This window comes from Stegastes partitus, unplaced genomic scaffold (assembly GCF_000690725.1).
Source record: "Stegastes partitus isolate 25-593 unplaced genomic scaffold, Stegastes_partitus-1.0.2 Scaffold1183, whole genome shotgun sequence".
Classification (NCBI taxonomy): Eukaryota; Metazoa; Chordata; class Actinopteri; family Pomacentridae; genus Stegastes; species Stegastes partitus.
In genome coordinates this window covers 209,746-219,296 of record NW_007578914.1, presented here as the reverse complement: position 1 = coordinate 219,296, position 9,551 = coordinate 209,746, and the positions used below count along the sequence as shown (strand labels likewise).

General features: G+C 45.7%; 1 protein-coding gene across 2 annotated transcripts in view; it reads right to left on the bottom strand.

The window, feature by feature from the left end:
- LOC103368650 (transcription factor Maf) overlaps window positions 1-9,551 on the bottom strand; it is a 35,091-nt gene that overhangs the window by 14,779 nt on the left and 10,761 nt on the right. The window contains exon 3 of one of the 2 annotated variants that reach the window (XM_008297077.1): window positions 2,968-3,060. The exons of the other annotated variant lie outside the window; for it this stretch is intronic. The gene's annotated coding sequence lies outside the window, so the exon portion shown is untranslated. Of the gene's footprint in view, window positions 1-2,967; window positions 3,061-9,551 lie in introns of those variants that run through there. 2 annotated transcript variants of the gene reach the window in all.

Below are 9,551 nucleotides of genomic sequence, written 5' to 3'. Positions count from 1 at the left end.
CCCCCGCCGTTCCCATGCATGCGGCGCGCCACCGCTTGATCGATCTCAATCAAAGGCGTCTGAACGCTCGCCAGACGCCCCGCCTACCACGTCGCTCGGGCGAATCAGATTTCTCGCAGTTTTTGTCATTGCTCGTTTTCCCATTACGTAAGAGTTGTACGTTTTATCTGCTGCTCTTTTAAGTTTCGCAAGTAACCCCCCCCACGAATAAGCTAAGAGGCTCTCGCACGGTTTCACTTTGGAGCTCGCCCACACTTTCTCTAGTGTGTGGTCCTCTTTTTTTCACTTGGTGTTTTATTTTAATCAAAATTTCCATCCCCGGGTTTCAATTAAAAACACCAAGTGCTCGCGGATTATTTCTCACATGAGGTGCAAAACGGAGAGAGAAGACACCTGAAAATTTTTTAAAAAGCTTTAAAAAACACCCAAAACATGCTAATTCCAATGCAAAATGATAAAAACCTTGCACACAGGCACACAATACAGTTCCCAGAATATATTGGAGAGCAAAGCATGAAGCAGTGCAAACTCACAGTGCTCAGTTTTAGATGTGACTGCTGCCCTTTCAGAGCCTTTGTACCGCCTGCTAGCCGACCTGTGTCTTCATGCTGGTGTGTGCATCTGTAAGTGTTTGTGCGGGAGGAAGAGCTGCAAGTGAAATGAACTGAGTGGAGAGGAGGCAGCCATATGGCAGCAGCTATCAGTGTACACTGTCAGTTTTCAGTCATCAGGGCCTCTCATGCAGAGTAAGAGGAGCAGGAGGAGGAGGAGGAGGAGGAGACTTATCTGGAAATTGATAAGACTCTCAGGCCTTTCTCAAATTATACAGGAATTATTTTGATTGCTAGTGAGGGGCAGCAGAGCTTTGAATTTTATCTCCCTGTTTCTGTTTGCCTACATCAGTTTCTCTGTCTCTCACGATCACCGCCCCATATGGCTTCCCCTCCTCTTCCCCTCCTCCTGACTCGCTTCACCTCATTGTCTATCAAGTTTTTCCCCCCCAAAATATCTCTCTATGCACATGCAACTGTCAGTCTCCATCTGCTGAGAAGGGGAGTGGGAGCACTTATTTCTGTCAGCGTTTTATGTGCGCGAGCTCGGAGCGTGTTAATATACAGAGGTCACCGTGTCAGTGTTTAACATCCAGGCACCATATGACCAAGCTTTGAACCAGAAAAGCCAACCGAGGAGTCTCGCTTTAGTCGATTTGCGTGTGCACGGCGCGGATTGCATGTCTTGTGTGCACTTGTGTGCTCCGTGAACCGGAGAGCTCGGGTCAGATGCTTCCAGTGTTGGGCTTATAGTTGCTTTCAATGGGCCAGGCTGTGCTCATCTTCTGTCTAATCTTCCTGCTCTGGTGAGTGTAGGGAGGAGGAGAAAAAATCCATAGTCTTTTCATCCTCCTGTGACCACTGTGCCTGTGAGACAGCAGCCGTGGGAATGGAGATGGATACAGGCAGCCCTGCCTCTGACCTCCCTCTACTCCAACACAAGGGTGGAGATAAACAGGGCCACAAGGATCGCTAACATCTTTCTTTCTCAGGCACACACACACACACAGACACATGCGCACACACTCATACCAGCACACACACACACACACACAATGGCACAGACATCTCATTAAAGCAATAGTAGGTGAATGTTGCAACAGCAGTGTGCCACTGGGAGAGAGGTCTATTAGGGATACTATCAAGAGACGAGGGAAGGAAATGAGAGTCAGTGTGCTGGTCCTGTGTGCATCTAATTCTGGGATGGCATATGAATTTGACGTATGTCTAATTTTGACCCATGGGATCCGGCCAAGGAGCCAGTATTAATACTTATTGGCTGAATCATTATGATAACGTAGCGACTGGAGAGTTAATAAAAGAATTCATACAATAAATATCTATTAGCGTGTGTGTGTGTGTGTGTGTGTGTGTGTCAGAATGAAAAAGACTCGTTCGCTCGTGATCCAGCGTGCACGCTCAAAAGAAGACAACGAAACCAGACTGCTTGAGAGAGCATACGGCAGGCAGTTCATCCTAAATTACTCTTCCCTCCTCTCCGTTTCCTGGGGATTTTGGAGTGATACTCCCCTCCTGCTCCCTCGCTCCCTCAGCTGTCACAACCCGTCACCACAACTATTCCACTTCAGCCGCAGGGACGGCGGGAAAGCTTTGTCCCTCTCCATCACCCCCCCCTTTCACATCCCTCTCACTAATGGCAATACTGGGTTGTATGTTAAGAACACATTTGCTTCTATCCTTATTTTTTTTAAACATTGACCTATTGGTTTGAGGATCAACAGGGAACTAATGATGTTGTAGTTTTTCTTCTAACAAGTCTCAGAATGTCAGCTTGGAAAGTAAACACAGAGCCCCATTCCTTTGGTCATGGCTTGTATCCATAGAGATGCATGTGTCTTATTATGGTTTGTCAGGGGTCATTAGTGTAATCCAAGCAGACAGAAGTTTATACTGAGAGAAGTACGCCATAGTATTCTCTTTCTGTTTGTGTCTTTTTTTTGTCTTAGCATCTATATGCAGCCGCTTCCGATAATGTCATCCTACACTGTTCTCCGCTCCTTGCAACCAGACACTATCAGCTGTGAACTCATCACTCTCCTTTAATGACCAGGTCGCAGCGGAGGGAGAAGGAAGAAAACACGAAGAGCGCTGCAGACGCTACGTTTGTTCAATACGGCGGGCGTGCGAGGGATAAGACAAAGTTTTCTTAGTTCGGCGAAAGAGTGTGGGTTTTTATTCAATTTTCTTTTGTCTCTGCCGCAACATTCTTTCCATGGGGTCTCACACCCTTCCAACCCTAAAGAAAAAAAACACACACACCAGTGGAGTGACCAACTAGTTCACAGTGTGGTCTCGCCTGGCACGTCTGCGTTTCACTTCCCAGAGTGACCTCCCGACACACGGCCATTAAGCGGACATGCCTCCCTGTCAGTGCACTGACATGCAGAAGTGTGCCGCTCCTCAGCCTCCACGCTTCACGTCGACAGAGAGCCCTCCTCTGTCGGGTCTCTGAGGCCGTGTACTCTCCAAGGGTGACACTGCCCAAAGTCTGTAATTATAAAATGCAAAGAGCATTCCTCAGCCTGGTTAACCAGAACTATGAGAGAGAGAGGGACAAATATTTACTTCCCCCACTCCTCCTTCGCTCTGTTCCTCCTCCTTTAACGCGCCCCCACCCCAATAATTTAACAGTAAGAGCAACTCAGCCTTGTAAACACAATAGTTATGTCTGCGCTCACACAGCCATGAAGTAGACATACAGGCTCCACCAGCCCTGCAGCTACTACTAATACAGCTCCTCTCTCCTCCTCTCTCCTCTAGTTCTCTTTCCTCAGCTTTCAGAATATTTTGTGTATTTATAGATTAAATGAGGAATGACAGAAACTCAATGGGATATTTCCATCACTGTACTTTTTTTTTTTTTTATCAGTGTTGGATTTTAATTTCTTTGTAACAGGACACAATGTCTTTCACAAAGTCTGGAAAACTTTAAAAATAAAAGAAACTGTATGTAATTATAACATTGTTTTTACTTTCTAAACTATCAACAATCATTCTGGCTATCAATAATTAAGTCTGTGTAGGCTGACCTCTGGGAGTACATCAGTTGGTAAAGTTGTCAAACTATAATATTTGACACAAATAATACTTGAGTTATTAAAATAGAGTATAGTGCAGGGCTGAAGCCATGGTAAAACTGAAATGCATTACCTCCTCCGTCCCACACACTATTCTTTTTGTGGCTCCCTAAACTAAGGCTCCGTTTACATCTGTGATATGTCAATGCGTTTGACACGTAGACGAAACTACAAGTCACTGAAAACGGTCATATCTGAAAACTCAAAGTGGAGATTTGGAAAAACTCCATCTTTACGTTTGCATGTAGTCAGGAGGAGACGGAGTTTAACGTCACAGTATGCGACCAAAACACCATCAGCGTCACATGTGTGCGACCCATGTTTGCAGTTTGGCTACGTCCATGTACCTGGACTGACATGTTTCCCAGTCAGTAGTTTCAAGTATTTCACTTGTTTTGTCCTCTAACACCACATTTAGGAGCAGCTTCACTTCTCTGTCGGTCCAAACAAATGGCCCATTATCGTTGAAGTAACAAGACGTTTTCATTGTTGTGTTTTTTCCAGGATTCTGATTGGCTAGCATGGCTTTATGCTTCTTGTTACACTGCCCCCTACAGGTTGGGCAGCTCATAGCAGCTCTTAAAGACGTGTTTATACGGGTTTGTGTAAACAAAGATTTTTTTGAAAACAATCTGGTGTGAACAATGTTATTTTTGAAACCGTAGATCCGTTTTTGTGAATACCGGCTATGTGTAAACGTGGCCTAAAGGTCCTGACATTGTCACAGTTAGGGTCTTCCATCCTTTCCATTATCGCCTTTTGACAGTTTGCCTTGTGAGTCAGGCGGATTCTCGCAAGATCATACAAGAATCCACCTTGCAGGGCGTCAAACTTTGTCCTCGTGGACGAACCACAGTTGCCGGGACCAGTCAGCATCCCATGAGAAACTACCAGCAGCTATGGGTTAGTTTTAAATGAGACAACATGGTGAATACAGTGGGAAGCAATTATATGTCTGAAAACAGCAATGGTGGATCCAGGAAAGGTTTATAGTACATGCTGCTATATCTTCAGTTTCATCTTGTTTTTCTTACAAAGACCGATAAGAAGAATCATTTAACAACATGTCAGTCAGCTACACTGATGGCTTGCAGACTTTCAAAACTTCTCAGGCTGCAGCTTGTTGTTGTGTTTCCTGTTTATCTCTCTACTATCACGTCTTATGGTTAGTTGGTCTGATTGGTTAAGGTTTGCTTGATAAGACAGCGGGTTCATCCGATCTCCTGCAAACTTTTTTTGTTTTTTTGTATGAATGTGCCTGTCCATTTCCAAACAGTGTTCAAGGACGACTTGTCAGATTGTTCTGTGTAACAAACCATGGATTTCTGTCTGTGTCAAGACTCAGGACTAAGTGTTATGGCAGCAGGGCTTTTCACAATGTGATTTTCTTCCTCCCACCACACAAGTCTTCCTGTCTACTGAGACTCACATAAATCTAATTAAAATGCACTGTTACAATTTTGCCCTTAATGGTGCCTAATCTAACTAGGTCAGGTGTTTCTTCTAAACCATAGAATGTGTATAAAAGATGGTTGTAGCCTCCAGGTTTGAAAAGTGAACGCAAAAGCACTTTAAAACTTCATTCTACCAAACAACCATCAGGGGGCGACTCCTCTGGTTGTATAGAAGTCTATGAGAAAATCAGCCTACTTCTCCCTTGATTTGTTGCGTCAGTAAACATTTTTCTAATGACTTGATAGTCTCATTTGCTAGTTTTACATCCACAGACTGTATAAAAGATGGACATAGCTTCCGTGACGTCGCCCGTTGGTTTCTGCACTGAGAAAATGAAGCCAGGGTTTTGCTACTTCCTGGTTGACATCTTGGATTTTTGGAGCCAGTGACGCAAAAATCGTCAGAGGGGGGCGGAGCCACAGGAGCAGCGATTGGTCAGACGGATTGAGAGGCGGGCCCTCTCTGCCCGCCCACATTTACCGCCTTCTGCTCGCTTCGTCTGCATCGTCGCTGCCGACTGTCAATCAAGCCAGCCACGCCACGCCCCTTGCCCCGCAAAATGTTGACGATTTTTTAAAAATTCAGTATTGATTTATTTTCAAATTGAATTGAATTTGACAATGAAAACTAATAAGAAAAAAAATCCTGAGCTGTAGGAATGCAGTATTTTGTGATCTGTGATCACTTCTTTTCCAGTTCAAGTCTATGGGAGCCAGGGCTTTTTGGAGCCAGCAACTAGCGGACGTCGTGATATTGCAGGTTTTTGACACTTCCGGGTTGGCTTCATTTTTCAGGGCCGGTTGCTACGTCCATCTTTTATACAGTCTATGTCTACATCCAATTCAATTTGGCATTGCGGCCATTTTGGAAATTATGGCCCAATTTAGATTACAATTTGTCCAGAGTCCTCAAGTTCTCCGTTAACTTCTCGCTTGTTACATCTGGGTTTAATGGTCAAATGCCAAACTTGAGGCTTCAAGAACAGTTTTCAGCAAACCACTGGGTGACATCACGGTTGCTACGTCCATCTTTTATACACAGTCTATTGTGTCGGCTTTGTGGTCTTTGTACTTTTTACACTGATGACGTCGGTGGTGATGATTTCACTGCTGCTATTAGTGTTATTAATGGTGGCGCTATCTTCAATCTGTCAGTCTTGAGTTTCCCGTAAAGCACACTGGATCGAATGCTCCGTTAGATTCGTTATAAAAGTTGAGTCGAGCCGAGTTATGACAGCCAAACGACAACAATGTTAATTTGCTCTTCGCACACACACACACACATATTGGTGCCTCGTACACTGATTCCGCAGGACGGCCACACAAAGCTGAAATCAATAGATTAGTGAGTTGTCAGGAATATATCAGCCAATTAAGGAAGTCTGTGTGTTTATTAATGTGATACCAAATATTCTTTTAATTGCCAGGAGAAACATAAGCCCGGTGGCTGCAGAGCCCAGACTACACCAGCGAGGACATGTGTATGTGTCTCATGTATTAATAGGATACTCCAGCAGACTGTTTGTCTTAACACTTTGTAAACAGCGCGATATTATCTTAGGCTTTAATTTCAGTGTCTGCGCATGCATTACGGGGATCCTGGATTGATTAAATATCCTAACATTTTAATTGAATACATAAAATAGAGAATAACAACTTTTGGTCCGAGCGTTTCCTTTCTGAGAAATTGAGAGAATTGCATTGTTCTCGGAGGCTATTTGTGTTTGACGTTAACAGGCGAGCACAAATGCATTAAGCCTGGAATGTAAGTAATGTGCACTTAGACATACAGCCTCAGCCACACTGTGTGGACAGCATCGTTTAATGTGCAGCAATAACTCTGTTAGGCTGCTGCTTCTCATTGCCTTTTTTTTTTTTCCCCCTCCTCCCTTCCTCCTCGCATCCTCTCTATCTCTCTTCCCATTGTCACTCTCTGTATACATTTCTTAAATGGTGCACTAGTGTGAAAGATGAAAGATGAGAGAGGACACTTCTTGTCTCTTCAGAGCCATTTGCTTCGTACCGTTCTGTCTCCCTCTGGTCCTGTTTGTCTGAGCGAGGCGAAATGATGCTGAAAATGCTCCAGAAAACATCTGATATGACGCAGTGGTAGCGCACGACTTGTATTCTTGCCTTTAACATAAAAAAAAAAAATATGGAGGCATGTTGTGATTCAAGAGCGGGGCTGAACTCTATCAGTATAAATGCAGACTTGGCCTCCACAGAGGACCCTGGGTGAATGACTGTGAGAGCTGCTGTATGGCAGGATGAAGTGTGTTCATTTCCTTATTTATTGACTCACTTGCTTTTCTCTGAGTGTTTGAAATTAATAACAGCCAGCAGAAATCAGACAGAGGGATGAAAATCAGCACTTTCCCTGCAGTGAAGCCATTCATCAAGCTAACGAGGGGGAGAATAGAAGTGGAGGAGGAGAGGAGGGGAGGAAGAAAAAAAAAAAAAGTGACGTTTGGAGAGGGAGCAGAGAGCGGGAGGGAAGCAGGTGCAGTGTGAGGCGAAGGGAGGGAGGGAGGAAGGGAGGAAGGGAGGGAGGGAGGAAGGGAGGAAGGGAGGGAGGAAGGGAGGGAGGAGGGAAAGTGACGCTGGGAACAGAGGCGAGGGGAAGGAAGGTAAGTTTGTTTGGGAGGAGAGTCATTTGGAGGATAGCGGGGCAGACAGAAGAGGAGGAGCTGCGTGTCGCTCTAAAACGAGGGGTAGAGATAGAAAGAAGGACAAGTTTGACATTGGAGTATAAATAGAGAGGCAAGACGGAAACTGAATGCAGACAGTTTCCTCTGGACTGAGTGTTCAAGGATTTTCAAGTCAGAAACCATCAATTGGTCGACGTAAACAATGATGCGTTTATGTGTCTTTGCTAATTGCTAATGAGCGGATCCCGTGGCTTTGTACCTGCCATCTGCAACGGGAACCACGTCTCAGCCAACAAACCGAGACTGACATTTTCTTTCCTGAGATAGATGCTAGTTCGCATCCTCCAGCTGCGGTATTTCACTCCGCTTCCTCTCGCTGATTGGTGATGATGGGCCTGCCCTCACCTCCAATCGCTTCACCTTGTGATGGGGGTTGGTCCCACGCTGCTCCGCCTTCCCCCCCCTTACGGTCCACCAGGGACCCAACAGTATCTCACACCCAGAGTCGGGCTGACTAAGCACTTACCACTGAGCCTCTCTTCTCAGAGCGAGAAAGGAGCGCCACGCTGAGAACTCTGCCACAGGAAAATAATTAGCAAAGTGGAGCTCTGCCCAAACACTCTGGGCTAAATCTAGTAGCACTTCACAGTCAAATGGAGCCATAAATCTCTCTCTTCCTTTCTCTCTGTTTGTTTGTTTGTGTCCCTCCTCGAATTATTATTTTTTTCGCAAATTGAGAGTCTTGTTAAAGTTGCATCTTTGTGATTACACATGTGACTCGGTGGTAACTCGGTGAATGTGGCGACCGGTCAGCATGTCTACTGATGGTAAAGCGCCCGAGCGACTCGGTCCAAACTTGTGCTCGGTGCCTGGCGATGACGCAAACTGCGCCCGTCTCACTGTACATGGATATCTGTATTTTTAACTTTAAAGTTAGACCACAGTGTCTTTGGTCACCAAGGATAAATATAGTCAGCTCCTTCTGAGCAGTCTCCAGTTTCTCACTCCTTTCCGAGAGGCAGGTGGAGCAGCGAGGAGGAGGAGGAAGGAAGGGGGGAGGAGGAGGAGAAGGAGAAGGAGGGATAACACCCAGTCTTGAATAAATCATCCCCCGACTTTTGACCCATATGGAGCAGGAGGTTGTTTTTATACTTCTGCGCTGCCCCCTTTCTCTCCGTGGCCTCTGCGCCCCTCCTCTATCTCATTCATTTTCTCCTCCACATGACAGGTCAATCTGGATCGATTTCATCTGCCCTCAGCGACTGAGACCAACATCCTGGCACCCAGAAATAGAGCTCTCTGTGACAGAAGAGCCTCTGACCAACCATTACCGTTAGCATGCGGCTCTGAGAAGGGGGTGAGCCGGAGAGGATGAAGAAGGAAGGGGATGTGGGGGGCGGCAGAACTATTTTGAAAACATTCAGAAGGCATAATTTAGTGCACAGATGAACTACAGTGACGTACGGGAGTCGCTTGCTGAGATGGGATACAGCTTCAGCATGTTCTGCCCAGTCACCTGGCTGCTGGACTACCTGTTACGGTGCCATCATGTAATCACACTCGTTCGCTCTCACACAAACACAAGCATGCTTCCCCCCGTCCCCGGTCTATATTTGCACTGCGCTCTCCTTCTCACAGCCTCTTTCACACACTTACAGTGCATATATACACACACCTGGCGTTTTATCTTTGTCAGCATATTCTGGGTCCTTCAACTCCCTGCTGGGCTCTGAACTCCAGTGTCTCTTTGCATGGCGAACCCCTGAGATGTGGCTGCCTTTATAACACACACACACACAC